This window comes from Pteronotus mesoamericanus, unplaced genomic scaffold (assembly GCF_021234165.1).
Source record: "Pteronotus mesoamericanus isolate MK-2021 breed Mesoamerican mustached bat unplaced genomic scaffold, CSHL_Meso_final contig_182, whole genome shotgun sequence".
Classification (NCBI taxonomy): domain Eukaryota; kingdom Metazoa; phylum Chordata; class Mammalia; order Chiroptera; family Mormoopidae; genus Pteronotus; species Pteronotus mesoamericanus.
Window position 1 is genome coordinate 6,759,076 of NW_026555078.1, and position 26,236 is coordinate 6,785,311.

Sequence of the window (26,236 nt, forward strand, 5' to 3'; positions counted from 1 at the left end):
AGCATCGCACGCCAGGATTTAACAGTAAGCTCCAGTTCATCCGCACATACGGCGTCCGGTTTTGAAAGGGGCTGACGCGTGTTTCGGTTTTCGCGGGGATTCATGGTGCTCAGAGCTGCCTGCCCCACGGCGGGCGCAGACGCGGCCACCGGCGGGCGCGCGGCGCGCACTAGGACCCAGCAGGGCTCCGGGCCCGGGTAGGAGCCGCGCCGCCGACCCCGGGCGGGCGCCGGGGCTGGAGCCGGGGTTCCGGCCGCGTTCGGCTGCAGCTCCGCCGGGAGACGGCGCGACCCGGCGGCGGGGCCACCCGCGAATCCAGTGCCGCCGCAGCCCCCCAATGCAGCCGCGAGAAGCAGCGCGGGGGGCAGGCGATCGAAGGTAACGAAAATGGGGCTCATTTCCTGCCTCCTGCTCTTCTGCTCTGGTTCAGCATTGTCACGAGAAGCCCTCACTATTCAGGCTGCTGCATTTTGGGGCACCCTTTGATTTTTTAAGGGGTCCGCCCCCATATTTCCACCTGGCTTGATTGATTGATAGCATGCAGCCCACATGGGAGAGATCCGGGGATGGCAAGTTGCATATTTTCATTAGTTTTGTCTCAAAAGTAAGTTTATTTTTTTTTTAAAAAAAAGTTTCACAGGAATTTGTGCCTAGTCGTTTAATTTTTAAAAAAATAGCAGAGAAATGAATAATTTAAAAATTTATCAAATAATTGATGTAATTCTGTTAATTACTTACTTACTAGGGCTTTACTTTTGTGGGCTCCCCAGGCGTTACTTTTATTTTCAAGGAACTAGCGTGTTTAAATGTGGAGTTTGGCTCGGGCACAGTTTCCAGCATTGCTGTCGCAACTGTTTTGCTATCAATTATAAACAGGGTGTCCAGTGTGTGGGCAGTTCGAGCCTCTTTTCAAATACTGTAACTGGTTATCCTGATGTGACATCTACAGACGAGAGTTTCCTTGGAGGGCGGTCAGAATGTTTCTCATTTTGGGGAAACATTGTTTCGAGGAGAAAACCGTGATGCCTGGCTGGGGAGGCTGAAGAGACTATTTGTCATGCTTTGTTTGTACTCCCGGGATGACATTTGGGGAAGGGAAACGCATTCTTTCTCGGCAGCTTTTTAATTGTGGGATTATTAATTTATGTAATTTATTAGTTTCCATGGGTTGGGCCCGGGCAGTTCTCTGCCACAGGATGTGCTTAAGGTGACACGTTTGCTGGCAGCTGGGACACAAGATTGCCAATGTAAAATGTGCCTCGTCTGAAAGGTCTGGTCTGCTGGGAGCTTCCGTGTGGAGCTGTGCTGGGCCGGGGGCGAGCGGCTCAGTGAGGAAAGAGGGGATCATTCTCCTTAGCCAAGAAAGAGATCCTGTTATATTCCTTTTGTTCCCTGTTTTCCATTGATCGCCAGCTCTGCCTTAAAGAGGGGAGTGCAGCCGGAGAGCGCAGAGCCGGGAAGCCTGCACCGCTGACCAGGGCTCACTTTAACTCTCACGCTGATTGGTCAGTTCGGCAGACTTGCGAAAACAGTCACCCCAAACCTTCTTTTACAACCACGCTGTAAAATCAGAGGAGCCCTCTCGTGCACAGATTTCTGCAAGATTGATTTTTTCATTCTGGTGCAGTCTGCTTGAGGTACCTTTAAGTTTAATATTTTTGGTCGTTATTTCTATCAAGATTAAAGTAGGCCATTTTGTTGACAAATTTCTTTGCAGACGTCAGCCCCGAGCTTACATTTGGAGACATATCACTTTCCAGTCCATTCTCAATGACTTCTCCCCAGGAGTTGTAGAATGCAAAGTTCTTCAACTTAGAATAATTTTTCCTAACCGTTTTTTGATCTGAATATTGAAATAGCACCATCAGCAGATGGATGCTTACTTTGATAATGTATCTCTACTTTGATAACGTGTCTGTGCATTGGCATGTAGCATGCTCTAAATTTAAGTCTGCAACAGTGGAAAAAAAAAGTCAACGAAGAGCAAACAGTCGAAATTGGCTTCTGGTTTGAGGAGAATGCATTTCACATGTAAGAAGTATTCTTCGCCTTATAAGAATATGAGTTAGTAAACAATGTGAAACATTGCATCTATAGGAGAAAAAACCATAATGCTGGTGGACATCTCCATTTGAGCCTTAAAGCACCACAATTAAAGAAGCTCCCTCCCAGAAGTTGTTAAATGTATAAACACTTTTCTGATTGGCTTAAAAATTTAGTCACAGGAAGTGGATGGTATCTAGTAACCGGGAGTGGAGCCGTGGTTGTCATGGAAACTAAGAAGAGTAACCCCCTCCCCACCACACATACACGACCATAACCACCACTTTAAAAAAAAAAAAAAAAACCTGCATGTCATCACAGATGCCTGGAGAACATGTTGGCTTCTGAAAGCTTTCCCACAGCATCTGTTGAAACCTGAGACCGTGCCTGTCAAATCAAGGTCATTTTACAACAACAACCAAAAATGCAGTCTCCTAGATTTCATAACTATATTTTATTGAAAATAGGAGAGGAAAAAAACCTGAAAGCAAAGGCGAGCATACATGCTTACTTGGCATTTTGCTGCTTCTGAGTTGTGCAAGGAAAGGCTAAAAAGGTATTTGAGCGCTTAATTGTGGAATCAAATTGATTTGTATGTCTACTGTTGGAATCAAACTCTTTCTTAGAGCTGTAAAGACAAGTAACATAACGTGTTACCTGAGGATGAAAGGTCATTTGGGGGAAGGTATAATGAAGACTCTCCGTTTGCAAGAGTGTTCTGAGTTGAACTCTCACAATTGAATTCCAAGAACTGTGTTGGAAACCGGCTCCCAGGCAGGGTAAAGGAAGGCCGTGTCTGGTGCTTGGGGAAGTATAAAGGCGGTGTTCTCAGTAGCTGAGCAGGAAGAGGAAGACTAAATTGAAATAAGAATGGTTTCAAAACTGCAGCTATTATTATTTGGTTAACTTAGAAGTTTCCTCTTCTTTTGTGAATAGAGGAGAATGCTTTAGTTTTTAGGATGATGAGAGGTTCCCAAAATCAAGGTTCTAAATATTTTCAATGTCCTGGTAATGATTTCAGTGATGGGGGTAAAGAAAAGCTTGGAGACCCTCCCCCTTTTACTTTGCGAAGTGAAATAAACCAAGGAGGCCCTCTCCTAAGTTTTGACTTTCGGGATGAACCCTGAACCTTCTCAATGTAAAGACTAAGTGTTTCTCGTATTTCTCTCATCTTGCCAATGGTAGTCTTTACATTTAAGTTCTTAATATTCACTTAGAAATATCTTCCTTCCAATCATGATGATTTAGAACATTGTATTGCTTTATCTTAATTGAAAATGGCCAATTTTAAATCTCATTTAATTAACACTGATCTTTTTAAAAAGCGGCAAATTTGCCTTGTTTTCATCAGCTAATTGCATGGGAGGAAAGAGGAGGTAGAAAGAATCCTAACATTGTTGGGGTGATTGTGCATATATTTCATGATCCCTTGTTGTCAAATATTTAATGGATTGTGATTTGGTGAAAAAGGTTAAGTTTAATGGCACAACTGTTCTCTTTTAGCAAAGGATTTCCTGTAGGGAGCTTTCTTATCTGTGACTGTTTTCATTGGCAGGAAACATGTCAGTTGCTTGTTTTTACAAACCGAAGGAAACGAATGGGATTTGTTGGTTTCTAGAATCTGCCTTCATTCTCCATTGTCTGTCAGATAGTTTGTGCAGAACACTTCATTTCTAAAGGGACTCCTGAGGGTCACAGTGAAGTCATTCCAAATCTTTGGCATTTCTGTTTATTTATTTTTGACTTTGGGACTAGAAAAACTGATCATTATGCTACTATGTGCAACTTATTTTACCAATACAAACGAACAAGATACTCAGTAAAGTTCCAATTCATTTTCAGTTGTCAGATGTACACGTATGCACTGCAGCAGGGATTTTTTGATAGCTGTGCTAAATTTCTAATAATGAGTCTAGAATACCAACCAAATGCCAGTCTTGATTTTGGATTAGCCTGCAGAGGTAAAGGGGGTGAGGCAGCTTCATCCTCTTTGCGTATAAGAAGAAAATGCATAAAGACGACATGTCAGGTGTATCCCTCCTTTGCTGGGGACCAAAATTTGATGTTGAGGGAGGGCTGGAAATTGGGAGTGGGGGATTTGCTAAAACCAGTTTGAGTCCATATGAGAAAACACATCTTCACTCTGAAAGAGATTTGTTGTGCAAAAGTCTGGATTATTTTTGGATATTGTACATAAATATATTTGTCTTAATTCATGTATGTTTCCAATTCTGAAAGAAGAAACAGGGCAAATGTCTTCATAGAAAAGTAAGTATATAAACTCCAATTGGAGGGAGCAGCCTGGGGAGGGGCTCAGAGTGCCAGAGGGAGAGGACCATTTGCTGTTGCAATGGTTTTCCCACCTATGTGAAGACATCCCTTTTGACTTATATTTAGCACCAGATGAAATCTTATGCAAGACCCTCGCCTGTGAGCGGAGTGGAAACAGAGCCGCTGTCATCCCCTGTGCCTGGACACACCCTAGACCCCAGTGCCGCTCTGAAAGCAAGTTGGAAACCCCTGCTTTGAAAGTGCCCCAGAGATTCTCTAAAGGCTGGAGGGAATGGCTTGTAGAGCCCTGGAACATCTTAACTGAAGAGAGAACTTTCGTCTTGACAATTTAAGATGGTGCTTGTGTTTAGAGGGAGCAGGGAAAAGGTATGTAATAGAAGGTACTGCAATAAGCCAGCAGGGAGAGAGATTGGACTGACTGTAAGCCTGAGAAAGCCCCGGGCCGGTCAAGAAGGAGGGAAGACAAAGATGGTCTTAAGGGTCACCTTACAGACCAGGGCCCCCTCCTCATGGGAGTTACAGAAACACAGCACGGAGTGTTTGAGACCCATTGGCTATGATTGGACTGCAATGCGTGAGCTTATTCTTACCACCTCAGGGTATCTTATGTCACTGTGATCCTATCTGTCACTGAAAGTTATTTCATATTAGGTGTCATTCATGAAATGAAAGTTTGCCAAACTATATAATCTGCTTGGCGACTCACTGGTGTTTTGAGTGTTGAGTAAAATGATAACACACAGCTGATATTTGAATATCATCAGATCTATTCAAATTATCATCTCTAATTAGGAGGTTGACCGAAATGGCAGCATTGGGTTTGGGCTCAGCTCTCCTGTTTTACATCCCAGAAACTACAAATATTAAGTTTTCTAGTGGTGGCAGATAGAGGAACCCGCTTGAGTTCCACTTTTGATTTTCACTAGCCCTGATTCACATGCGCATGGTTTACAGAGGTGGGGAGAAACCGGCAGAGCGGGCAACCTGGAGTAGCGCTGTATTTCCCAAGGCCGCGGCCAACCTCCCTGAGTTGTTTCTTGGAGGCTGCACAGTTGGGGCGTTTGTAGAAGGAGAAAATGCACTCTCCTCTCTGTTTTTGCCTATTCCACTTGCTTGCCATGTTTCTCTTACCTGCGTGGGGTTAGAGATGGTGATTAAAATAATCAATGTCCCAGGAAGCCACAGTTTTCCAATAATTTGTGCTAGAACTTTATCTTTTTCTAAAGATTCTTATTTATTTTTAGAGAGAGGGATAGGGAGGGAGAAAGAGGGAGAGAAACATGGATGTGAGGGAGAAGCACCGATCTGTTGCTTCTCCTTTGTGCCCCAAACTGGACGGAACCTGCAACCGGGCATGTGCCCCAGCTGGGGATTGAACCCGCGGCCCTTCTTGTGGGGAGATGAGGCCCAACCAACTGAGCCACACTGATCAGGGCTGGAAAGTTTTCTTTTTTAAAGAAAATCTTTCCTTTACAAAGACAAAACTAGTCTGAGCACAAAGTAGTTGCTTGTGGCAGTGGATGAAAATGATTGTGGTTTTAACTTTTATTTGTTTAATTGTCTTGAATAAGATTTTCATGTTTAGGGTGTTTAAAGCCATCTCATTCCTCCTCCCACCTGCCTAGAAAACCAACAGAACTGCCCCAGGGTGTATTCATGATAATAGACCAGTGGTTATTCTTGAGTGAGCATTTAAACTTTGATATTCTTGGGGACTAAGTTCTCTCTTTGCACTCTGAAATTTCCTGATTAGGCGATCTTAAACATTTTTGCAGCCTTTAAAATGAGAGCAATTACCACTTAATGACTAGTTAGTACACGTCCAAATTAAGACAGTCATATTGTTTTGTAGGACCAGATATAGCATTTAGAATGGTGTCTTGAAAAAAGAAAAAATGACTCTGGGTAAGTTCGGCAATATTGGCTAATATAGAAAGATCACATCCCACTGGTGAGGAGCTTTCATATATAGGTGTTGCCCCTACATTATTTTCATTGATTCTTATAATCACCTAGTGTTAATATACTACTACTACGTAAAGCAACAAGAATAAACATTAGTATCCCATTTTACAGATGAAAAACGGAGGCAACTGTGTTCTCCGAGCCACACTCCTCGGCCGCCAAGTAGTTCTCGCCCTGACCCCAAACTGCAGGCGTTCCCGCCCCATCGGCTGCCTCCCAGCCGCCCCTCTGCTTCTGCTCTAGGGCCGTGATTCCCCTCCAGGGTGAAAGTGGAGTCTACTCCTGGGAATAACTGCAGGGTTGGCTGGGGAAAATTTGCTGTGATTCTGGCAAGAAATAGGATTATGCTTCTTGTCATTCTGTGTTCCCAGTCTGCCCATTAGTAATGGGAGGGACTTTTTAGTTAGGGATTATCTCCCTTAAATCACGGTCTTCGGATTGCCCCTTCATCTCCACCTGAGCACACTCATCCGTTTGGCTCCTGAGTGGCCCTTACCGCAGGGACAGGACTTGCTGAATGACCCTGACACTACTCTTCGGCTTTCTGTTGGCGGCATCCACACAAACAGGTTTCCTGGACCACGTGCACTTTTATAATTTGTATGATTGCCCAACAGACTCAGGGGTGCAAATACATCTCTTTAATTTCTTCCTGAATAAGAAAACAGCGGGCTTAAGTTACCAGATTCGCAGGGTGTCTAGTATCTCCTAGGGTCTCCCTACCCCGTGTGCGTTTATACGGGCCAAGCAGGGGTCAGTTGGCTTCCCCACCTTCTCAGGGAGCTCTGCTTTTGTGCCTGTCTAGGGGACCCTCTGTGCTCAGTATACACACAAATCTGGGGAAACAAATCATCCAGACACCGGTTCAATGAGCAGGTACCGAGCACCTGCAGCGTGCCAGGAGCTGTGCTGGGGGCACAAGGGTGTAGATTCCCTCCCAGACAGCCCACCACCTACCCTGTCACTCTGACTGGCCTCTTAAACTGTAAGTGTCCCTCTTTTGAAGTTCATATTCTAAACTGATATAACAGATGGAAGCGACACCCTCGCTGCGCTTGGGGCGCACGCCTTTTGTTTTCGTGTAGAAGCTGGCCTCGCAAGGAGCGTCCCGGGCAGGGAGTTTACTTGGCCGCAGATCTCAGGAAGACCCCGGGCTGGGGCCCGGGGGCGTGGGGGGAGGTGGGGAGGAGAAGGCCGCCAGTAGTGACAGGCCTCTCCGGCTGCCCGTGAGGCCCACTGCAGCTTATGCAGGGCGTGTGTCCAGCAGGCCACGCGTCGCATTCAGCCGCCCGTGGATGAGTGCTCCCAGGGGCCTTGAACCCCAGCGCTCGTGGCCGCGTGCGAGCGGCAGAGGCGGCGCCCAGACGCCTGTCGGGGCTGTGGGTGCAGCTGAAGATCGGGCGGGTGCGCCCTGGGAACGCAAGACCCGAAAGGGGTGCTGGCAGGACCTCAGCGGCTCCTCTGACCGGTCCCCACTCTCCAGCTCCTCCCACAGCCTCGGGACCGGACACACGTTAGAAGAAGAATCATTTTTCCAGAGGGCTCCAAACTTCAAAAGGAATGAAGATCTCGGGACAGTGGTTTTTTCAGAACGAAGGGAACAAGAGACACGGTAGGGTCGAAGTTCAGAATCTAAACGTTCAGGCAGGAATTTTCAACAGGAGGACTTACTTTGTTCTGTTTGCTTTTCCTTTGATCCGACAACCGTTGTCCTGGTTTCCCAGGTTAGAAATCTTGGGCAGCCACCTGTTTTACATCCCACCGTAATCTAAGACTCGGTGACGTGGGGATCCTGAGGGGACCGCTGGGAAGGCTGATCGCAAAGCCCCTGAAAAGCCCTTGGCACGGAGCCTGGCACGTAGGGACAACTCACGTCATTGTAGCTGTTTTTATTTTGTGTTGTCATTGTTGTCGTCATGTCTCTCGACATGGCACCTGTGGTGGCTCCCTGTTGGCCGCTTTCCCCCGCCTGTCCTCCTCAGCCTAACTTTCAAGACCTCCTGTGATCTGGCCCTGCCCGTTAGCGCTCAGGGAACGCCCCGGTCCCGCTCAGGGCCGCGCGTCTCCTGCCCCTTCCAGCCGCCTGGTCTGTTCATCCGGCCCGTCCCCCCGCCCCAGCCCTCGTCTCCCCCGTTCCGCACGCCCAGAGTCACCGGTGTCGGGCGCTCTGCAGCTCCAGGGCCAGAAAAAATGCAGTCGGTTCCTTCTGTCTACAGCGAGTCTTCCTCCCCAGAAACACGCGTTGCTTGCCAGGGGAGAGAATAATATCTCTTGATCCCATCTGTTTTAAAACTTAGTTTGATCTAAAAGTCCAAACAGTTGCTTAAGATAATTCTGCCTTCCTAGTAAAACAACGCCCATTTCTTCATGCTCTCCGCCTTCTTTGCCCGCGAGGGCCTGTGCCGGGGGGTGGGGGGGGGGGGTGCCGAGCACACTCCTTCCCCCCTTTTCCTGTAGGGGGAGAGCAGGCTCAGGCTCCTTGGGCAGGGAGGCCCCTGCTCCAAGGCGTTGGTCTCTCGCCCGCTGGTACTGCTTGTTCTATGCAGTAGGCCCTCGAATAACGTAGTTTTCTTTAAGGATGTTTCGTTATAACATTATGATGTTTTAATGTTAATGAGATGCCTTAGGAACTTAACTCTTGTTTATATCAATTAGCCTATGGTAAACATGGTTTTGTTATAACATGTTGTTTCACTTAAAGTCACAGAACCTATCAAGGACATCGAGGACTTTACTGTGCTAGCGGTTGAAGGCCGTGGCTCTCATAACTTGTAGTCTAGCCCCGTGGTTTTGAAAGACCCACAGGAGGATATAGATACATTGTCATGAGATTCTAGTAAGCCCATAAGACATAGGTGTGCATGGACAGGCCATACAGAATTTTTCTTTTCCTTTTTTAAAGATCTTATTTCTTTTTAGAGAAAAGGAAAGGGAGGGGGAAAGAAGGAAACATCCATGTGTGCTTGCCTCTCGCGCGCCCCCTGCAGGGGACCCAGCCCGCAACTCAGGCATGTGCCTGGACTAGGAATCAAACTGGCAACCCTTAGGTTCACAGGCCAGCACTCAATCCACTGAGCCACACCAGCCAGGGTGCCATACAGAAATTTTCTAAGTAACACGTATGGCTGAAACATAACTTTCACAAGATGGTATTCTGGCTACACTGGGAAGCACCCTGATCTCTTCCATCCTATTTTATATAATGAAAAAGAAGTAGCATGGGTTGGGACCCAATAAATGACTCCCAGTTTGCAAAAAAGGTTGATCTGGGAATCTTCTGCCGCATCCCCTGCTGACTCCATCCCACCTCCGTTCCCACTGGCTGCAAACTCCTGAGTATTAAACGTATCCTCCATCAAGCCCACTGGCCTGGTGGTCTTTGCAAGGGGTCCCATCCTCTGGCCAAGCCGACCTGAGGCACCACCTCGTAGCTCCCTGTGCTTGATCATGCTGCAGCGCCAGGCTGATAAAGCTGTGTCCCAGGCTGGTTCAGGCCGTCTCCCATAGGGATCCAGATGACGCAGGGATTTTCCTCTGCCTTCATGATGTGGAGTCACCCAGCCGTGAGTCAGTACCAGTAGCCAACCATTCCACTGTCTTATTTTCTTATCTCCTCGCCACCCCCATAGTTACCTGGACTGCAAAAGGAGCAGGCTCTTCTTTTCTTCCCATCTGTGATCTCATTCTTTTACCATTGAGTCAGACTTGACTATCCCTAGGTGGTGAAAGCAGCATCTTCTACTGCCTTCTGGTGAATTCACTGAGCTGTGTCCTCCAGACTCCTATTAAATTGTAGAAAATCCTGTCCCAGGGCAAAGCCTCACTTTCAAGACTATGGAATTTCTGCCTGGGGCAGAGTCTACTAGTTTCCCACCTCTGTCCATTCTCTCCAAGTTTTAGCTGGCATCCACTAATAACCACGTTTCTAAGACTCCCTTGCAGCTAAGAATGGCAAAATTGTAGTCATTGGGATGTAAGTAAATGTGAAATGTGTGGTTTCTAGCCTGTACCCTTGTTTTTCTTTATAATTTTACCACATACTTTTTTTTTTATCCTGAAACTATATGTATTACAGTTTAGTTGTACAAGCTTTCTTACAAATGAAAACATTATAGATATGCCTGTATTTATCCACAAAGTATCCAGTATGTACTATGAAAAATAAAGACATTTACTGAATATTGTATACAAGAAACATTGTATATAGGAAAATGATGCCTCAGTCCCCTTCAAAGTAGGCACCTTGGGACGTCACACAGTTCTCCCAGTCACCATCAGCTGCCCTGCTTTATTTTCCTGATTCTCATGGGTGGTCTGAAACCTCTTCCCTTTCAAAAGTGATTTTAGTTTTGGGGAAAGCCAGAAGTCACAGGGCATCAAATCTGGGCTGTAGGTGGGCTGTGTCACCTGGGTGATATGATGTTTCACCAAAATACTCTGCAAGAGACGTGATGCGTGAACGGACGTGTTGTCCTGATGAAGGTGCTAGTCACCAGCTGCCCACAACTGCAGAATTCTGAATCATTAGAATGGTTTCCATGGGAGAATGTTCAAGCTTAATGTAAAATCTGATACAGATTCATTGCTTTCCTCACTTATTTTGAATGAGACACAGTACATATGCTTACTCAACAGTGTCTGCTGCCCCCACTGACTAGTACAGTGAGGTCCTTGTTGTTCACACATGAGCATTCCAATCTACTCTCCTTGGCTGCCAGGTTACATGGATGTGATGCAGACCATTCTTTTATAATAAAAAGGGCTGGACATTTTCCAGACAGACCTCATATATATAGTTCTACATTTTTCCTTTTTGGTTTTTTTTCACCATTATGTTCCTGAGAAAGACCTGTATTGTTGACTATAATGTTATTTATTCATTTCTTTACTGCCATATAGTATTCCATGGTGTGGATATACTAAAATTTATCTCTTTTACCATCAATGGACTTCTGGGTTGTTTTGTTATTACAATATTGCTATGCACAGTCGTAGTAAAGTCTGAAGCTAGTTAATATCTCTCCTCTCCTCTCAAACAGTGCAAATACCTTAATGCCGGTCACGCCACCCACTTTGCAATTTAGGCCCCACAGGTTAGACATTCTCATTTTAAAATAAAAGTGTTTATTTAGGTTTATCCATGTATTTTCTGCTTTCTTTGCTTATAATTCCTTCTCCTTCCCTCACCCCTCAGATTACTTCTCTTAAATTTCATTTAGTGAGGATCAGCTGAGGGAAAACTATTTCAGTTATAGTTTGTTGGAAAATTTATTTTTTATGTTTTCTTAAAATATAATTTTGCTAGATATAAGATATATATTTGCTAGGTATAAAATTCTAGTTTTCTCTTGTCATCACATTAAAGATGGTCCATTGTTTTCTGGCCTCTGCTGAGAGATCAATGCTAAGTCTAACTGCCACTTTGTCACTGAAAGCATTCTTTTTTTCAAGAGTCCTTTATGGCTGCTTTGAAGACACTCTTCTCATCTTTGGCATGTTGTAAATTGTCTAGATGTGAATTGCTTTTTTATGTTGGGTTATTTTTTTTTAACTTGGGGGTGTGTGTGTGTATGTGTGTGAATTTTTGGATTGATTTTTTTCATTAGTTCTGGAAAAGTCTCAGGACTTGTCCCCGCTCTGTATACTTTTACTTCTGAATTTTAGATTAGTTGTATGTTAGAGTTTTGTTCTCTGTCTTTTTTATGTCTTAACCTCATTTTCATATTTTCTGTCTCTTGGTATGTGTTCCTTTATGTGCTATAGTCTAGATAATTTTTCAGTCTTTTTCATTTCTTGCGTTTACTCTGTTTAATCCTGCTTGCAATTTATATGCTTTTTCCCCTTCTCTTATTTATTTACACATTTATTTTATATTTATATTGGTGATTGTCCCAGGCTCCTGACAGAAACAAATGCAAAATCTAGAGAAACTCACCTTCAGTTCAAACCCTGAGGAATTTCCACTGACAAAGTCTCAAAAAGACAAACAAACAAACAAACAAGCAGACAGAAGGTCACAGTAAAATAAAACAAAGCAAAGCAAAACCCACAAGCATGCACACATTCATAAGGGAACAAAGCATCATGATCAACAACTAGCAGAAACATTAGGTAGTGGAACTGAACCTGCAAGCACTTGGTAATTTTTCTAAAAACCAATAAAAAATGAATAAATAAAAACCAAACGGATGTCCGGATTCAGGGAGGGCCCCTCTTTGGGTGGTGTTTCAGAGGCACTTTCCATTCCATGGCTTTGCCATTTTCAACTGATGGCTCTCCCAAGGTCATTGTGCTTTTTGGACCACACTGGCAAAGATAGGAAAGGACAAGGAGACTTCTAAGTGACAGGCTTTTAGCAGCCTGTCTTAGGTGTTGGCGAATTCTGCCTCCTTTCCCATTCCATTAGGTAATACTTAGTGAAATTGCCACATCGGACCACACGCAGGGGTTGCAGGGAAAGGTAGTCTGGATGGGAGCCTAGGATGGCAAAGAAACAGGTGTAAAAACAGCCAGACTGTCTCTTCCACAGCCTTCTTCTCTGAAACCTTAGCCCAACCTGGTTTTTCACTTCTCCAAGCTCCTGTTTCATTTATGATCAGTGTCACCAAGGTTAGGATCTCATTGTCCTCCATCATTTCATATTTGTATAGTTTAAATTTTCAACTATATAATAACTTCTTTGAAGGTGTGAATTTTGTGCTGACCTTTAAAAAGATTATTGATTTTAGAGAGAAAGGAAGGGAGGGGGTGGGGAGGGAGAGAGAGAGAGAGATTTGTTGTTCCCTTATTGATGCATTCATTGCTTGATTCTTGTATGCACCCTGACCCCAGGTTGAACTTGCAAGCTTGGCCTATCAGCTGTAATCAACTGAGCTACCCAGCGAGGGCTTGCACCGATCTTTTGAAAATGACCCCTTCTGCTCAGTTTTGAACATTGCAATATGCTCTAAGAAAAAACAAACAAACAAAAAACAAAAACCTCTGAAAGAAAGGACAATGTTCTTGTTCTAAAGATAATTACTAATGTATTTAGGGATCCAGTGTTGTGCTTTGCAACTTATTCATTATACTGTTCCTTCAACTTTTCTTCTTAGATTTGATATTTGTCAAAATAAATATTTAGATAAAGAAAAAAGTAAACCTCTGAAGTTTGGAAGGGGCTTTACAAACGTCAGTGGCCTTTCCATTGGGGGATTAGTTTAGTTGAAATCAGCCCTTTCAGCTTCCTCTGGGTTGTGAGGATTCAGTTAGTCCTTCTGGATATATGTGTTGCTTTCTAAACACTGTCTGGTGGTTGGGACCAGGGAGATGATCAGTGCAGATAAGACCCTGCCCTAGAGTGGATTGGATGGATTAGATGAAGGGTGTAGACAAACTGCTTTGAGTGGAGAAAGACCTTTATTTACAGTTGACTTAGTGATTGATATAGTAGTTGTGAGGTTCTAGGTTATTTGAATGACGTGAAAGAAAATAGCTTGGTGCCTTCTCAGGTCATTCAGTAGAGACCTTGCACTCCTTTCCCTCGGGTTTTAGGCCTTGCTTAATGAAGCCAACCTCTCTTCCAGCCAGTTTTTAGCAAATCAACAAGCAGAAGAGTTTAGCTCTTCAATATTCCTCAGGGCCACAGATGAACTAAGCTGAGCTGGACCCGGGGTGATTGGCCTCAGCATCATTTTCTACCTGAGTCTAATGCATTGCTTGTTGCTAGGCTGAGTGTTTTCACTGCTTGATTTTTAATTTCTGTTGCTATTGGTCTTAGGAAATGAGAATGACATATGGACCTCAGTTAAATTATTGGAATCATGATTTGTTTTCTTTTCATTGAGTAGTTTTCTTTCTCTACTACACTGTATTGTGGGTGGGAAAATACACTAACATCTTAGTAACTAATCTATTATCCACCTGCTCGGATACAAACACAATGCATGTGGCAAATTACTTTATATGCTGATAAAGCCTGTGTTTTGGAAAAATGTTGAGCTGTTTATATACCAAACATTGTTTTGAATCAGGCCATCTGAAGTATGCAGATGAAGAATAGGGAATTGTATCCTGAATGGGATCATTGACATTCCAGGAAGGGTCAGGTTGGAAAGTACAAGATGTGGTGAGTCTATAATTAGGTATTAACCATGTTTTGTTTGCTCGAGCATCTCCTTGGGTATAGGTCTGGCACTGGTCACAGAACAGCTCTCCAGCCCAAAGGCTTTCACTCAGATGATGACTCAGGTGGCAAATCTAGCTCCCTAAAGGCCAAGACAGACGAGCTCTTTACTTGTTATGTCATTTCCTTCATGGGACAGAACATAGGATTTCTGACAGATGAGAGTAGAGGACACCATTTCCAATAGAATAGATGGAGACAAGGAGGGACGCTACACAGTGCTCTCCTTGGAAATTATGTTCACTTTCTCTCAACACTCAGGCATCTATCTGTCTTATCTTTTTAGGAAAAGTTCTCTTATGTTTGGAAAAGCTTCCCAAACTACTCTTTGGAGGTACGAAGTCTCAGCCAAGGGCTTTAATGATATACAGAGTTTAGAAGCCAGCAGGCTGAGCGGAATAGTCAACTCCTTCTATTGATACAATGAGCTACTGAATGGTCTCTTCCCACATTGATCAAGGGCTCATTTCTATCTTTAGTACCGAATATTCAGCCATACATAGGAAAGAGGCAAGACTTCCAGATTCTTGATATGGCTAATGTGATTGTGAAATAATTTTATATTTTTAAGTGAAATATTCCATACATTATTTTTGGGAAGATGGTATATCCTGATTTTATTTGTGGTAGCTTTGGTTTATGCCTGCTGCCCTGATGTAATTATTCATAGTGAATGCTTGTTCTCATTTTTCAAAATTGTTCTAGTGTATGATAAATTGTAGCCACCTCACTTACAATAGTAGTCAGTGTGTCTATCAAGAGCAGATCAGCTTTGTTCAAACCAACTCTTCTGCTGAGGAAAGCTGCTTAAAATTAAAATGAAAAAAAAAAAAGTCAGTTTGGAAGCACTGGAGAGTCATTAAGGATAAGGAATTGCAGAACCAAGATGTGGGAGGAGGAACGCCCTAAGAGGTGAGCCGAGCTTTTGGGTATTTTTCTTGAGGTAATTGTCAATTCCAAAAGTGGTGACTAAGAAACTAAGAAACTTAGCAGAATTTTCAACAAACTCATGGTGTTGGAGGCATGTTAATTATATTTAGAAGCTGCCAAAAAGCAGAATCCCTAATAAACAACTGAGACTTTCATTTGGAAACCTAAGTCAAGATGAACCAGAAATAGAAAAATTCTCACAGGGACTGAAGCCAAAAATCAAATATTTTCAGATTAGTGTCCCCAGCTTAAGTGCCTGCCAGAAGTCAAAGTAAAAAGCTTCTTGGGAGGAATATAAATCTTTCAGACCACATGTTATCACTAGAGTTTTTCATGTACTATATCTGTCACCCAATGAAAAAGACAAGATGTGATTAAAAACAAAGAAAAAAATTGACAAATGAGATACACCTATGAGAATCCAGGTAGATATATGGTCTCTAAAAGAACTGTGATAAATATATTCAAAGAGTTAAAATACAAGATTTAAAAATTTGTCAGAGAACTGAAAGTTATAAATAAGAACATATATCAGAAAAATACAGTTACTGAAGTTAAAACCTAAAAAGATGAACTTTTTAGGGTGATGAGAAATCTTCTAAAACTGCACAACTGAATTAATGTATTGAAACCACTGACTGTACAATTGTAGTAGGTGAATTTTATGGTGTGGAAATTATATTTTAAAAAAGCTATGGGGGTCAGTGGATTAGATGCTCTTGAAGAGAGAGTTAATGAACTAGAACACAGGGCAGAAGAAAATATACCCAAAATAAAGAATGGAGAGGCAAAATGATGGAAAGTAAATACAGGATTTTGAAAGATGCATAAAATAAGGTGGAAGTCCTAATATACATATAATTGGAACTTCAGTAGGGGAGGAGAGAGAACAATGGAACAGAGAAAAATAATTGGAAAAAATAGCTGAGAATTTTCCAAAACTAACAAATAACAAAGTCACAGAATTAAGAAGCCCTAGGACACAAAGCGGGATCAGTACAAAGAAGCTTTACCTATAAACAGCATAGTGAGAGTTCTGAAAACGAAAACAAGGGAAGGTTGAAAAGCACTCAGGGCTGGAGAAATGGGTGCCTCTTGCCTTCAAAGGAGCAACAATAGGATTGATGATTTACTCTCCAACTCAAACAATAGATGTCCGAAGGAAATGGAATGATACCTTCAAATTGCTAAAAGAAAACTGTTAACCATGAATTCTATCTATGCCTAAAAGAGTCCTCAAAAATGAAGAAAAACTAAACATTTAAAAAATTATTGTCGTGGCCAGATATGTACTAAAGGAAATACTTAAAAGCATCATTTGAACAGAAGGAAAAGCATTACAGATCAAAGCACAGAGATGTAGGAGGCATGAAGACCAAAAGAAATGATAATTATATAGATCAATATAAATAAATATCAACTGCATAAAATAATAATTTGTCTTGTAGGGTTTAAAATATATAGGAAATAAAATATATGATCAAACAAAAACTTAAGTCTGGAGGGATTAATGAAGTTCAATGTTCCTAAAGTCCTTAAATTGTATAGGAAGTAATAAAAAGCTAATTTGTATTAGTCATTAATAAGTCAAAGATGCATGTATTAAACTCTGGATAATTTTTAAAAGGACAATGAAGGGATATAAGCTAAGAAAAATGGAAAACAGAATAACAAAAATACTCAGACAATTCAAAAGAAGGTAGAAATGGGAGAAAAAGGATCCAAATAAAAAATAGTAGGTTTGCCCTGGCTTGTGTGGCTCAGTGGATTGAGCGCTGGCCTGTGAACTGAAAGGCGCTGGCTCAATTCCCTGTCAGGGCACGTGCCTGGGCTGGGGGCCAGGTCCCCAGTTGGGGGCGTGTGAGATGCAACTGATGTTTCTTTCACACATGGATGTTTCTCTCCCTCCCTTTCTCCCTCCCTTCCCTTCTCTCTGAAAATAAATCAATAAAATCCTTTAAAAAAATTAAAAATCAGTAGGTTTAAGTCTAAGCTTATCAGCGATTATATTTTTAAAGTAGAGCAAGTAGTCCATTTTATATAAACAGAATAAATACTCTAATTAAAAGTCCAAGATTATCAGATTGGAGTTTTAAAAAACCTATACTCTGCTTTAAAGAGATAGTGCTTACTTTAAAAGATACAGAAGGGCAAAAACATAAGAGGATGTTAAAAGATATACTATGCAAACACTAACCAAATGGAAGATTGTATAAGTACATTAATATCAGATAAAGCATATTATTTAATAGGCAAGTAATACTATTAGAGATGAAGAGAGATATTTCATAATAAAAAGATTTAATTCATCAGGAAAATATAATATTTCTAAATTTGTATGCACTTATTAAATACACACAATTGTAAGACCTACAAAGAGGAATAGATATTCTATATTAGAAATTTTAACATATCTCTCCTAGTAATTTTTATAGCCAGAAGACAATAAAAATCAGTGAGGAGATCAACAGTTTGAACAGTTAATGAACAAATCCAACCTAATCATAAAGTAGTGCACTCAGCAGATGTAGAATACACATTCCTTTCAAGAGCACATAGATTATTTGACAACATTGCCCATGTTCTGAGTCATTTAGCAGCACAGAAAATTTAAAAGATTGAAATTATACAGAGAACATTTTCAGATCACAGTGACATTAGACTAGAATTCGATGACCAAAAAGTTAACTGAAAAATTCTCATATGTTTAGAAATTAGCAATCATGGGCCAATGAATAAATGGCAATGAAAATTAGGTAATATTTAGAAATTAATAACAATGAAAATATACAAAATATGGAATGCAGCTAAAGCTGTGATTTGAGGGACAGTTATAGCCTCAATTACATACATTAGAAAAAAAGAGGCTTATAATCAATAACCCAAACATTAATTTCAAGAAGTTAAAAAAGAACAATAATTAAATTTAAAAAACAGGTAGGAGGAAGGAAATAAAAATAAGAGAAGAATGCAATGAAATAGAAAGCAGACATCCCATCGAGAGATTGAGTTAAGGTAAAGGACTAATAAAATTGATAAATCTTGGTGAAACTAATCAAAGAAAAAACACAAATGACCAATATCAGGAAAGAAATGAGGAACATCACTACATTTAAAAGATAATAAAGGAAGGAATATGATGAATAACCCTAAGGAAATATTATAAACTTTATTTATTTATCTATTTATTTTTGAAATGAAATTTTAAAAGAAATGAACAAATTTTCTAAAAATGCCATTATCAAAACTGACATAAGAAAAATACCAGTCTTCGTAGCTCTTTATCTGTTCTCATGAATATGTAATTAAAACCACAGCACAAGGATAACTTCAGACCCAGATGACTTTTTTGCTTAATTAATTGAATATTTAAGGAAGAAATAACATGTATTTCCTACAAACTGTTTCAGATAGTAGAAAAAGAAGCAACACTACCAACTCAACTTCAAGCGGTCAGCAGAATTTTGATACTAAACCTGATACTGTGAGAAAGGCCGATTAACTCCAGTGCCATGGCCCTGGGAGCCACAGCCGTGGGCTCCTATGGCCTCTCTTGGTTCAGAGGGAAGGAGTGGGTATTGGGAAAGTGGATGAGGTGGCCCTGCAGACTGAAGCCCACAGAGTTTTTCCTCATTCTCTGCGCACATAAAAATCCCCCAAGATGTTCCTCTGGCCCTAGGAAAGGGAAAAGATCCCTAAACACACAGTTGAAATTAAATTTTTATCAAGTAAAGTCCAGCGTTAATTAGAAGAAATTAAGTAACGTCATGTCCCTAGCACTCAACTGGCACCCAGTGTGGAGCAAATGTATGCCTTTTACAAACAAAATCAGGTCAACATCCTCAGGGAACATGTATTTTGGGGAAAGCAGTCTTGCTTCTGGATTGGGGATCAGGCAATCAAGTGTTGGTACAAAGAATCATATAGATGGGGACTGGGCAGGGGGCTGGCGGATCTTCTAGAAATCACCCATTTCCTTCCCTTGCCCCAAATCTTCCAGTAGGATGAGATCACATCCCGTGTAAAGGGTTTTGGGAAAGTGGAATCTGCTTTTGGCAGTATTCGGTGGCCCATAGCTCTTACCTGTGTTTATACGATTACTCAGAGTGAAAACCCCACACAGTGGTGAACAGAACAAATTTGAGTTAAAAATACTCAGCAAGGTAGTCCTAAAACACTGAGAATTTACAAAACCCCTTATAATCTGGATAACATGATTTCTCTTAAAACCTCGATAAGAAACTAATTTCATTCACCCACTTTGGAGATAACAAAGTTGTGGTGGAAGAAGAAATCCTGCGCCTAATACAGGTTCCCAGGCAATTTATTTGTGGGAAATCTTAAGAGCAGAGTTCCTATTCTTGATTGATTTTCTAGACTTCACTGGAAATACTAATGTGGTGTCTAAAAAGGCCAGGCATTGGAGTTAAATAGATTCAGGTTCAAATTCTTTGCTGCCACTTACCTGGTTGACCTTGGACACAGTTCTGGAAACCTCAATTTTGTCCTCTTCAAAATAGGAGTAACATCTCATAAAGTTAGGAACCGGTATAGAGAAATATGTTTACTTATTCATATTTTACTCATTGAGCAAATATTATTGGGTATCTACTCTCTAGCTAGGTGAGGAAGGTAGTCAGTGTTCCTGTTACCATAGAGCTGGCATTTGATTGAAGGGACAGGGAGACAATAAGTAGCTAAACAAAAACAGGATAAAGAATGGTAGTGAGGCCACTTTGATAAGGGCGACCAGAGGTGAGCTCTCTAGTTATAAAGGGGCAGCGAAAGGGCAGAGTTCATGCAAAGGCCCTGAGATGGAAACCCGTATGCATGTTTGAGGGACAGAAAGAAGGACCATTGTAGCTGGAGGCTGATGAGTTGCAGAGTGACTAGAAGATGAAATGGCAAGGCCCCATCACTTTGGGTCTTACAGGCAAAGGTGGAACGGATTTCATGACAGGTGTACAGATATAAGGGGAAACTGCAGGAGAATTTTAAACAAAAGAGTCACCAGGTCTGGTGTATTATTCTATTAAATTTATTTTTAATTATAGTTGACATACAGTCAACTGTACAACATATTTTCAGATGTACAACATAATGACCGAACATTTATATACCTTGTGAAGTGATTGCCATTCTAAGTGTAGTAGCCATCGGTCACTGTACATAGTTATTACAATATTATTGACTATATTCCCGATGCTGTGCTTTACATTTATGAGACTTATTTTGTAATTGGAGGTTTATACTTCTTAATCCTCTTCCCTTTTCTGCCCATCCCTCCGGCAACGATCAGTTTGTTCTCTGTGTCTGTTTTGTTTGTTTCTGTTTCGTTTTGTTTGTGATTTATATTTTAATTTTAAAAATTTATTTATTTGAGAGAGAGAGAAAAACGTCGATTTGTTGTTCCAAACGTCATTTGTTGTTTGTTGAAACGTCGATATGTGTTCATCGGTTGATTCTCGTATGTGCCCTGACCGGGAATCAAACCTGAAACCTTGGCGTATTGGGACGACGCTCTAACCAACTGAGCTACCCAGCCAGTGCTGTGAATTTTTATTTTTATTTTTTAATTACATTTGTTTTTTCATCTTCACCTGAGGATATGCTTAGAGAGAGGGAGAGGGAGAGAGACAGAAACATTTACGCGAGAGAAACATTGATTGGTTGCCTCCCCTCCACACCCCCACCAGGGAGCAAACCTGCACCCTAGGTCTGTGCTGTGACAGGAGATGTAACCTACAGCCTTTGGTGCACGGGACGATGCTCCAACCAACTCAGCCACCCGGGCAGGGCCATGATTTACTTTTTAAAAAGAGCACTGGCTGCTCTATAGAGAACGGAGGCAGGGAGACCAGGTAAGAGGTATGACAGTGTGTGGGAGAGAAGGGGCTTTGGCTGGCGTGGTGAAGTGGAACGGTGAGAGCAGAAAGATGCGGGATACATTCTGGGAGTGAGGCCGCTGGATTAAAAGTGGAGGGCGGCAGGGAAAGGGGCAATAGAGAGTTATTTTAGGGTTTTGGGAGGTAGTATAATCTCTTGGGATTGGAAAGGGAGATCGCATCCAGAAGTTGTGTTTTGGGCAGCCTTGTTCAGATGCCCGTTGGGGTGTCAGGAAGGCAGCCGGGCTGTTTGCATCTAGAGCTGAGGTCGGGGGAGAGTCATTGGCACGCAGGCGGTGTCTGCAGGTGTAAGGCTGGGTGAGGTCATCCAGAGGAAGGGGGTAGAGAAGAGAAAGGGTTCCAGGCAGAGCCCCGAGGCACTAAAATGTACAGACTGGACGAAAAAAAGATGAGCTAGCAAAAAAAAAAAAAAAAAAAAAATCATTGAGAAGGAGCTTTCATTGACGTTAAAGGATAATTGGGCAGGTGGTGTAACAGAAGTCGAGAAGGATCACACTGACCTGCCATCGCTGGGCACGCAGTAGGCACTCCATGAGGTAGTTTTCCCTTACTATAGATAGTATCTTTCATTTACTTTAGGTCTTTCAGGGGATATAATTTTACTTTTCTTCTCAGCATAAATTCAATTTGCAATGACATTTTTTTACCTCTTTCATAATGTCTTTTAAAGCTGAAATACCAGGCCCTGAAGAGTCATGGGTTGGTCACCCCACTTGGAAAGCATACACTTAACCAGGCTGCAGAGGCACCAAGTGAAGATTTCTCTTTTTCTGCCTTAAGTTCACATGATTTAATTTGTCTGAGTAACCTGCTGTCGTAGGTTTTCTTAGAGTCCTGACATCTCACAGAGTAATTAATGCTTTAGGCTTTTAGGAACTGTTTCAGGTTTTTATTAATCACCGTTGTGATTGCACATATGAATTATGAAGGAGTTATTTTGGTAGCTGGATTTCCTCCCCAGAAAAATTTCCATATTTGTTCATTATGAACTGATTGCTTGGAGAAGAAGAATAAAAATGGAGAAGGCTCCCGGGGTCCTAGGCAGACATTTCAAATTATCCAGAGTGAGGATTAGTTCATAGTAAACAGAAGTGTGAGTTGTTCAAAGTTGATAGTCAAGTGCTTGCTCTTTCCCTCACTGTAACTTCGAGATTCTTTGTGCCGGCCCTGAATGTACGGGTTCTGTGAACTGTTGAAAGGGGTGTGAACATTGGAAGGCACTTGTAGGTTTTGTTTGGCTTGTCTGTGATTCCTGTCACTGGAGGAACCACGGCAAGGACCTTCATGGTTGGCGTGCTGTTCTTTTGGGAGTTTTCCAGGAGACGGAGGTATCCAAGTAACTGGAAAGAAATAATTCCTTCTAATTTTATTTAGGGAAAACTCATGGAGTTTCCAAACTATATGAATTTATTTGAGATCAGTGTATGAAGAAGGAATGTGATGGGGGAACATCTAGTCCTTAGGATTCCATCTCAAGTGTAACAAACAAAACACAGTAACTGTTTTGTGTGAAACTCTGCCCCCCCCCGGCGCCCCGCCCCGCACCCCCCGCCACCGCCCCCAAGCATCCACTCAGCCCAGACACAGGCAGGTCCTCTGCATAAATGCTACTGTGCCTGAAGCTAGGTCCTGCGGGCCATTTTTCTTGGTGCGGAGGAAAATGTAGGTTTCCCCTGTATCTCCAGGAAATTTTACTCCATGCCTTTTACTTTGACAAGAGACTTGCTGCTTTGCTGGGAACAGGGCTCTTTTCAATGATTAGAGTGATTTTCCGTGATTCCACCATACTTGGGGAAGATTTTTGAGACTACAAATAAAAGACAAAGTGGTTAAATCAGTGTATGGATGGAGGCAGCCACTCTGGTAGTAGGCAGTGCCTGAGCTATTGAGTGAAAATACCTGTTATTGCTCTAACTGCCATTTTTCCTCCTAAGTGGCCAGTTGGGATGAGGGTGGGGAAAGGATCTGGGCTGGGCAGGAGGAAGTCCATTTGCAAAGTCGATAGCGGAAGTATTTGGGCAGAGCTGCAGACACGGGATCTGCATTCGGTGCAGATAAGGGAAGGGTTTGATCCCCAGCAGATGGGCCGCCCTGCTAATGCTACAGGAGCTTGCTGGGACTGACTATGCCCTTCTAATCTGATGGTATTTTCATCTTAACTTACACGCAACCTGCTTTTTTTTTTCTTTTTGTAGGTAACAGCATTTCTGACAAAGGTGATAAATTTGCTAAAGCTTAACATTAAGATTCTTTCCTCATATGAGTGTTATATAATTATATATACATTTGGGCTCAAAGGTCCCAGTCTAACAAATTCCCTTCACAGGAGTACCATTTGAGAGCCCATTCTCTCATTAATTTTATTTGACATTTATGTCAACATTACATTCCTAGCCTAAAGGGAGAAATCACATGTGTACGCAGGGGTGTATTTTAAAGTGGAGTATTTAGTTTGGCAGTGAAAAGCAGCCAACTAAGTCTGCTAAAGCAAAATTTTCTAAATTAGTTAATATAAAGTGGTCTAAAAGCACGAAATCTAACTTGTTCGACAAAGTGCTAAATGCTGGCTCACATGGCCGTTTTGGTATTTGTTACATTTTTTCCCTCCGGGGCTCCCAGAGTTGACTTAAAACGGTGTCTGGAAAATTAACTTGGGGGCCATCAGAGGCAAAAGAAAGGGTCTGAGATTAAGTCTCTACAGTGTTAGGAGTGGAAGTTGCTAACGTGAGACCTGGTGTGAAACAGCCCTGATACCTCTCCCACTTACAGACTAACTTCATGGCCAGTAGTTTATCAGTTAAACACACAGCGTCAGGTTCCCAGTTCTCCTGAGTGAAGTTTTCACCAACACTGCCATTGAAGTCAGGGAGGGGGGCAGTCAGGAGTCCCAGCTGAGCATCACAAACTGCATGATTTCTCTGATTAGGGGATCACGTGGCCACAACATTGCTTAGTGCTTCCAAAGGGAGACCCAACCACAACGGCGGGTTATGAGCCCTAAGCAAGGAATGATTGTTAGATAACATCGACATCCTCTGACTTAGGGGTCTGGGGTGAATTTTGAATCAGGGGGTGCCTCCGGTGAGAACAGGAGCTACCCCTTAAGCCACATCCAAGCGCCTGACTGTGGCAGGTCCTTTCGGTGCTAGAATGCTGACTTTCACATACTTCGTGGTGTGTGTTCTCGAGCTCTGCGTTGTGCTCTGCTGTAAGGATGAATGGCAGACTGGGATTTTGTTTTGCAGAGAGCTCACCAGCATCGGAGAAGACCAGCCTTTGGCCCAAGGAGAGAGTGGGCGGTTTGTCTCCATTCCAGCGTTCATCTCTACCCTCCGTGGCCTCCCTGCCCCGCCAGGGTTTACCGACCCGCAGCACACATTCCAGTCCCCTCCGTGCCGTCTTCATCGTGACTCTGCAGGGCCACATGGTTGGTGGCCAGCAGACCCGTGAGCCTGTCTGGATGGCAAGGCCCCTCAAGGTCCTCACTGGAGAGATTTTAACTGTGACCTTCTGGAATCAATATCTCCTGGGGGTCCCTTGGTGGGCTGGCCACTAAATGTCTCTGAAAGTTGGGAGTTTTGTCAGGGAAGATGAGGAGGACGAGGGTTGCAGTTTCTGAAGGAGAAACTTTGAGTCTGGATTGGCCTGAGCAGCAGCTGTAGCAGCGGCGGCGGCAGCGGCAGCTTAGACGACTTTGTTCTCAGCACCTCAGTTTGGCTTTGAGGATGTTGTGATTCTCTTTCCTCATCTCGTCTGCGTAAGCTCTGGCTGGTCTCGTTAGGTGCCTTTGTGCACGGGGTAAGCTCTGGTGGCGGTGGTGGTTGTGTTGGGGGTGTGTCGGGGGGCATGTTTTGTTGCAGAGTTCTGGTATACCCTTTCAACCCTCTTAAAAGCACGTCATTCAGAACTAAGAAATTCACTGTTTTCTGGCTGTCAGGGCAATTCTGGATTTCATAGGGAAGAGATTTTGAGAGGCAGAAAGGCCTTGAAGGTCTGGACCACTTTTGCACATATAGGGAAACCCAGAGAGGTTCTAAGAGCCTCTTTCCTGACAGTTGCCCCATCTTCTTTGCTCCTTGCAGTTACCGCCTGTAGGGGACCAGAGAAGCTTCCCACTGGGACACAGTGTGGTGGGGGTGGGGGGGAGCGGTAGAAACACCTTTGCTGAGAGCTGATAAGAGTTGTGTTCTAAGACCCTGGAATGGGAGGGATCTTCAAGACTGTGGAATCAGACCCTGAGGTCCCAGGCTCAGGACGGCAGGGCTCCCTCTAGTCCTCAGTTCAGTTACCCCCTCAGTATTTTCCAGGTGGAAGATGATTGCAGGTACCTGTTGGTGTTTTCTCTCTCTCTCCCTCTCTCATCTCTCCCTTCCAGCCCCCAGACATATCTATTCCAGGCCCTTAGCAATCCCAAAGAGGACCCAAAGCCTTTCTAGAGCAGTGTTTGCCATGGAACTAACCTGTCCTTGTTGAGGCCATGCCTCCGTTTTAAACTCAGTTAAATGAACTATCGTTCCCTTAGAATCATCCCTTTTTCTGGAATTTTTGCTGCTGCCTCCAGCTGCCCACAGGGTCTTAGTCCATTCAGGCTGTTGTAATACCACACACTGGGTGGCTTGTAAACAACAGAAGTGTCTTTCTCACCATGTGGACGTGGAAGTCTGAGATCAGGTGCCAGCACAGTGGTGTGAGGGCCCTCTTCCAGGTCCCAGACTTCTCATGGAATTCTCCATGGTGGCAAGGGCTACAAAGCTCTCTGGGGTCTCCTTAAAGGGCACTGATCCCCATTCATGGGGGCTCCACCCTCGTGACCTAATCACCCCTCAAAAGTCCCACCTCCCACTCCCATCACATTGGGGGTAGGGATGCCAATGTGTGGATTTTGAAGGGGACACAAACATTCAGACCAGCGTAAGGGTGACACTTTTCAGCCAGG

The 26,236-nt window shown here is 42.9% G+C and overlaps 1 protein-coding gene across 3 annotated transcripts in view; it reads left to right on the top strand.

Annotated features, from left to right (window-relative positions):
• The first annotated feature begins 207 nt into the window (after window positions 1–207).
• Window positions 208–26,236, top strand: part of FOXN3 (forkhead box N3) — a 352,396-nt gene continuing 326,367 nt past the window's right edge. For all 3 annotated transcript variants that reach the window (XM_054567164.1, XM_054567167.1, XM_054567168.1), the window contains exon 1: window positions 208–378. The gene's annotated coding sequence lies outside the window, so the exon portion shown is untranslated. The remainder of the gene's footprint in view (window positions 379–26,236) is intronic.